Source organism: Lethenteron reissneri, chromosome 12 (genome assembly GCF_015708825.2).
Source record: "Lethenteron reissneri isolate LAM-NWPU_2019-01 chromosome 12, ASM1570882v1, whole genome shotgun sequence".
NCBI classification, from domain to species: domain Eukaryota; kingdom Metazoa; phylum Chordata; class Hyperoartia; order Petromyzontiformes; family Petromyzontidae; genus Lethenteron; species Lethenteron reissneri.
The window spans coordinates 9140626-9146382 of NC_083790.1; the positions used below are offsets into that span (position 1 = coordinate 9140626).

At 52.1% G+C, this 5757-nt stretch overlaps 1 protein-coding gene across 1 annotated transcript in view; it reads right to left on the reverse strand.

Moving 5' to 3' along the window:
* Nucleotides 1-4488: 4488 nt before the first annotated feature.
* Nucleotides 4489-5757, reverse strand: part of LOC133341875 (pre-B-cell leukemia transcription factor 1-like) — an 801687-nt gene continuing 800418 nt past the window's right edge. The window contains exon 11 of the transcript XR_009755069.1: nucleotides 4489-4525. The gene's annotated coding sequence lies outside the window, so the exon portion shown is untranslated. The remainder of the gene's footprint in view (nucleotides 4526-5757) is intronic.

Consider the following 5757-nt stretch of genomic DNA (forward strand, 5'->3'; position numbering starts at 1 on the left):
CGTTTTGCCATCGCTCGCCGGGTTCCCGCTGACGAGTTGCGCCGAAGATGTATCTGGGAGAAAAAATGAAATTGGCAAACCCGCGGAACTTCTCTCCCTTTGTGCGCCGGGAGGGGCAAGAGCGAGGGGGGAAGAGGCGCTTGGGGGGGGGGGGCACGGGAAGGCAGGACCACCCAAACGACAATCCCCACAAGTGCCACCGCCACCGACGCACCCATTCATCGAACCCGTTCCCACAGCGGGAGTCGAACTTGGTGCCCTACCCCGTGGCGAGTGGGCAACAACAGAGAGAGTGGGCAACAACAGAGAGAGTGGGCAACAACAACAGAGTGGGCAACAACAACAGAGAGAGTGGGCAACAACAACAGAGTGGGCAACAACAGAGAGAGTGGGCAACAACAGAGAGAGTGGGCAACAACAACAGAGTGGGCAACAACTGAGTGGGCAACAACAACAGAGAGAGTGGGCAACAACTGAGTGGGCAACAACAACAGAGAGAGTAGGCAACAACTGAGTGGGCAACAACAACAGAGTGGGCAACAACAACAGAGAGAGTGGGCAACAACAACAACAGAGTGGGCAACAACAGAGAGAGTGGGCAACAACAGAGAGAGTGGGCAACAACAGAGAGAGTGGGCAACAACAACAGAGTGGGCAACAACACCAGAGTGGGCAACAACAACAGAGTGAGTGGGCAACAACAACAGAGTGGGCAACAACAACACAGAGAGTGGGCAACAACAACAGAGTGGGCAACAACAACAGAGTGGGCAACAACACCAGAGTGGGCAACAACAACACAGAGAGTGGGCAACAACAACAGAGTGGCAACAACAACAGAGTGGCAACAACAGAGTGGGCAACAACAACAGAGTGAGTGGGCAGCAACAACAGAGTGGGCAACAACAACAGAAGAGTCGTGGAGATCGGGGCGGTGTGGCGAGGCGGGCCGAGACGCTGTCGTTCACTGCCACCGCGCAAAACCAAAACACAAAAACCTCCAAAACGCCCCCCGCCGCCGCCGCCGCCGAATCGTGAGAATCCGAGGAGCGTGCGGGGGTTGTGGCTGGGGGGCTGGCGACGTGGTCCGCGTGTGCCCCTTGCAACGACGACAGTAGTCGCGCAAGAACGCGCGCTCCCCGCGGAGCGGTACAAATCCTTTGATGTGTGTAACGGCACCTATCACGTGTCATTTATTAACCCCTCCCAGCAGGGTGGGGTGGCTGGTGCGAGATGTGGGGGGTGGGTGGGCAGCTGATGGGGGAGGTGGAGAGGCTGATGGGGCGGAGAGACTGGGGGGGGGGGGGGGGGGTGATGAGGTAGTGATTTGGAGCGGCAAGGGGTCACGGCTGGTGGGGGTGGGGGGGGGCCCGTTGCGCCGGGGAGACGGAGAGCGCTGGGGGTCAGCAAGAAGACCGCGGGACACGGGCGGGTTGACCCGTCGCTTTGCCACGGCACCGCCACTGCCCAAAGGGGGACCTTGCTCGTGGCTGGGGTGAAGACAGATGAGTCTGCGTCCTCGTACTCGTCGTAGTCGTCGTTGTTATTGTTGTTGTTGTGATCTTTTTTCTGTTTTGTTCTAAGAGGGAGAAGAGGACGAGACACGGCGGCGTGCGTCTGTGCGCCACTATAAGGACGCGGCGACATGAATTGGAGGATCGTTGTTGTCTTGGTCGTGTTGGTGCGCGGTGAGCGGTGTGGTGCGGTGAGCGGTGTGGTGCGGTGAGCGGTGTGGTGCGGTGAGCGGTGTGGTGCGCTTCGCCCGCGAAATCGGTGAATCATTTGCCGAACTAAAAATCTCTCCTGCTAGGACCTACTGATTGGCTGGGTGCCTTTAATCTATCTCAAGGTACAAACAGCACGTGGATTCATCTTCTTGGTTCTTTCGGTAAAGTCACGTAGAATGGAAATAACAAAATAATCAAAATAAAACGTAATAAAATAATTCTCACGACGTTTCGGCCACAACGCAAGCAGCCGTCCTCAGGTGGAGAACAGGTCTGTCGAGAAGGCAGAGTCTGAATGACACACCCCAAGCTTGGAGCGACTATTTAAGCTGGGATGGAGGGGGGAAGAGCGCCTTGACAAAATAATTTGCATGGATTAATAAACCTGAAATTGAACAAGTTCCCCCCCGGGGGCAAGCGCTCGTCGTAAGAGGTGTGAGCGTTCTGATATGCGGTCACGTTTCAGACACTTTCTCCATCATCAGCAACGATCCACTATCCGCTGCTGGATGAAGGCCTCACTCGGGTGTTGCCTTCCCTCGCGGTCTTGCGGAATTTGCTTGGGCTTCCCAGCAAACGGGCAACGTTGGCACGACGTTGGCACGACGTTGGAAGCGTTAGACCAATGTTGGCCCAACGTTGGCCCAACGTTCTATGTTTATTTGGTTCCTTGAATACACCGTGACGTTCCCTAACCACTGATGAATTAAGTTTTTTTTTATATATAAATGCCCTAAAAGCCGTTTGTAGTCCTGTAATGTCAATAAGAAAGTGGGGGTGGGCAGGCACGGCGTCGCGGTGGCGAGATGTTAACTACCTCGCCTGGTATACAGGAGGTCGTGGGTTCGATCCCGATCCCGACCCTGATGTCTGGATATTTGGAGTTTGCATGTTCTCCCCATGGTTGCGTGGATTTTTATCCAGGTCCTGCGTTTTTTTCCTCCAGATTTAGAAACGTAGTTTTAGAGTATTCTCCTGCTATACATTTCTACGTGATAAGCCACTTCGTTGAGCTATCATTTGTGACCAGGTCGTTCGTGAAAAAGAGCTGTATAGCTCAGTGGGCTTTACCTGTTAAAAACAAATAAGTAGAACATTGCTTTAAGAGATGATGGGCGATGGACAAGATTGGTGATGGAATGGCAGTCAAAGGAAGAACGCGCCGGAGAAGATGCCTATACCAGCGTGGCCGTGGAGTGAAATCGGCGCATGCAGGACTGAAATTCCGTCACCGAACCGTACGTTGAAACCTTCACCCAGCCGCCGATGGGCATTGACTTCTTACGATGAATCACAATTATCTCTGCGTGTAACTGTTGACGAGTTCACTTTGGATGAGTGAAGGGCTCACGCTGGAAACTTGAAACGCTGGGAGGGCTGGCTCAGCAAGGCATCGCTCTGGGATCGGTAAAATTAACACCGCCCAGTAGGTCGTAGCAAGTGGTTGCCTTTTGAAAATACTGGCCCCTATCATAGGAATGTGGAATCATCCACCGCTGATAAACACCTTGTACCTTCGCGTTACGTTCCAGCATGCATACTGTCGATCCACTGCTAGACTAAGGGCCCTCCCCATTTTGCCGTGGTCGGTCATTGGGCTTGCTTGACCATACTTCACCGCGTCGGTCAAGGGGCGACATGTGGCAAATGCTGTCCGAGCCATTCCTGTAAAGCCAACTACCACCGACCGCCCAACCACATTCACACAGATTTTGCCTGCGGGGAGAGTCATCGTGCGGCAGGCTGAGATTGAGGGGCATGACATAGGGTTGACCACCTGTGTTGCTTTTCCCAGCATCTTCCTCTTCTCTGTGGCACCTGGAGGTCCTGGGGAAAAACGTGCTAAGTCTTTCACCGGAACGTTAAAGAGTTCCCACTTTTTAGTTTGAGTCGCGTGAAAATTGACCGCTCGACAAGATGCAGTTACAACACACGGCTTCTCCACTCTTACGGTAACTCGAAATATTATTTTCCCCAGGATACGTACCGGTATTTTTTTGGAACCTTAGAGGTGGCAACCCCAACGCAAGGCTCAGCTTAGCGTGGGGGTCAGGCCAGCAGTTGCCACGGCAACCGCGGGGCCCTCTGTTTGCCCAAAGGCTGCAGTTTGGGCCTCCCTTGTGTGCTCGCACCTGAATCCACAGATTTGTCGGCTAAGCTGCGTAGGCCTGGATTTGGAAGCTGCGCACGGAGTGGTGCGGGCTTGCGAGCCAGCTCATTCGGCCTTGCCTCCCTTTCTCCCCGACTCCATACCCTTTCTTCTCTCAGCTTCCTCAATCGCTGGCCCTTCCCATCGCCCGCCTCGCCCGCGGCCCGCGAGTCCCTAAGCCGTTTGTAATGCCGCTGTAATGTCTCGCTCTTACAAGAGACTGACATTGTAGTCTTTATTTGCAGGGTCCCAGATCGGGCCCGGGAATGGCAGGCTTTTCCACGAGATGAGGCCCCGGGCCGTGTTTTGCGTCTTAAACCAGCTGTGCCGTGATTAAGGTCTTTTTTTTTTTTAGTTTGTGCCGAGCGGAGGATTTTGATGCAGTGCCGTTTGGTTTGGAACGCGGCTGGGGGAAAATGAGAAATGCTGTTGGGGATTAAAGGGGCGATCAGAATGGTGCTGTGGGTGTCTATCAGCTTACACAGAAGCTGCCCTCAAATCGAGCTCATGGCACTTGTTGCTTGGGCTAGGTATGATCGCAACAGGATAGTCGTGGTCTATTGCGGGAGAAACTTACGTAAGGACTGTAAGTCCTGCACCTCCGATTAGCATGGTTGGCTACGTACGGTGCGAAAGAAGTTCAACGTACCTACACACAAGTCCTGTATAGCATGGTGTGGGCCAATTGGGGTAACAAGTCTTGCTCTTGAAGCGAGTGCTTGACACGGTTGTGCTCAGTGTGTAGTCTGTTGTGTGTGTGTGTTCGGTGTGTGTACATTCGCTTGTAACGTTTAACCCCTTGCCCTGCAGCAAGTTCAGGAATTGTCACAATTCAGGGTCAGTATTCTATTGCAAAATAAAAATATGTTTAATATTTATTTTATAATTTTGTTTGTGTTGCTTCTCATTTACCTCTGTCTAGTTTGTGAAGTTGTACGTTTGCGACCTTATCCTCAATGGCGTTTGAATGAAATTTGTTTCAATTAATGCATCTGAGCGTCACGTATGCGACTTGACGGGCACTGATGTAAGGGTAGATATGTGAAAAAAAAATCCGATATGTGAGCATCTTTCTAAAAATGCCTGTTACTCGAAGCACAAATACCACAACTGGGTGGAGGTTGGACTTCTTTCGCACCGTACGTAGCCAACCGTGATAATCGGAGGCGTTAATCGGAGGTGCGGTGCTGGGTTGTAATCTCCAACGAAACATCGTTCACGTGTTGTCAAAACTCTTTGCTCGCCTGTAAACGTAGTGTGCCAAGCTTTTTGCTGAAAAAAATAATATCAAACCGGCGCATCTGCCCAAGTGACAGCTTCGCTTGTTTGGCTGTGTCCGGTGGTGGAGGGGTTAGGGCGACAATTGACATCGCGTCCACGCCGGATTTCAACGACGTTCAGAGACCACGCCCCAAACCTATTCACAACGAAACCATGCACATTGTGATCGTGTGTTCTGGATATTGTCCTTCACAAAAGAACGACGAGATTTGCCTTGGTTAAAAAAGAAAAATATGTCACTCTGCAACCCTCCTTTAATCAACTGCTGTATGAAGGCCTCTCCGTCGTTCTTTGGGGTGGATTTAAGGGAATGTCCGAGAACTTGTTGTGCCATCGCTCACCTCTGACGTTTCCCGTGGCCGGGAATCGAACTTAACTTTGCAAGGTTTCGAAGACGCGGTGCACTGACTGCTGTCCGCCACCAAATCCTCCGGTTGAAAATCGACGAAGAGTTTAATAATGACGAGACAATCATAATAATGCCATTCGCTCACCCAGCAAAGCCTCGCCGTGTCTCATTTCTCACTTGTTTCAGGAAGGGCTCCCGCAGTTGGATCGTTTTGAGCAATTCCACCGTTGACTGTGACACGTTGAAGGAAA